We start from the raw sequence: 548 nt of genomic DNA, 5'->3' as shown, positions 1-548 counted from the left end.
TCTAGCACAGGGCTGGAGCTCACTAATTCTAGTTTCCATCAAATCCTCTTTCTCATGGTGTCACTTATCAGATGGTCAACATTTATCAAATGGTCGACAAATGGTCTTTTTGATAAACGACACCATGAGGAAGAGAATTTGAGGACATCTTACCTATCAGGCCCTGTACTAGGAGCTGGAGAGAAATGGACAAACAAGACGTGGTAGTAAAATTGCTGACCCATGAGAAGATCACACAAAATGTCTAGGATGCATTGTGACCAGTTTTGCTGGTGGGCAGGAGGAATTCTGGTTCACAACATCTGGAAGATTTAAAGACTCGGCCGTCTCTCTATGCTCTTCCTCTTCCAGTTTCATCTGGACATGATGCCTGGACCATTGCAGGAGTCTCTCAATAGGCATCCCACTCCCAGTCACTGCTACATACCTGGTGACTAGAATATAGCTCAGAAATGAAGAAAAGAGGAGAGTTCAGAGGAAAGAGGGATAGAAGGGCCAGGGAGAGATGAATGTGGGGCTCCAAGCTCACTATGACCCTCCTTTGCAGC

Source organism: Pteropus vampyrus, unplaced genomic scaffold, assembly GCF_000151845.1.
Source record: "Pteropus vampyrus isolate Shadow unplaced genomic scaffold, Pvam_2.0 Scaffold1068, whole genome shotgun sequence".
NCBI lineage: Eukaryota > Metazoa > Chordata > Mammalia > Chiroptera > Pteropodidae > Pteropus > Pteropus vampyrus.
This window is presented reverse-complemented; position numbering follows the sequence as displayed.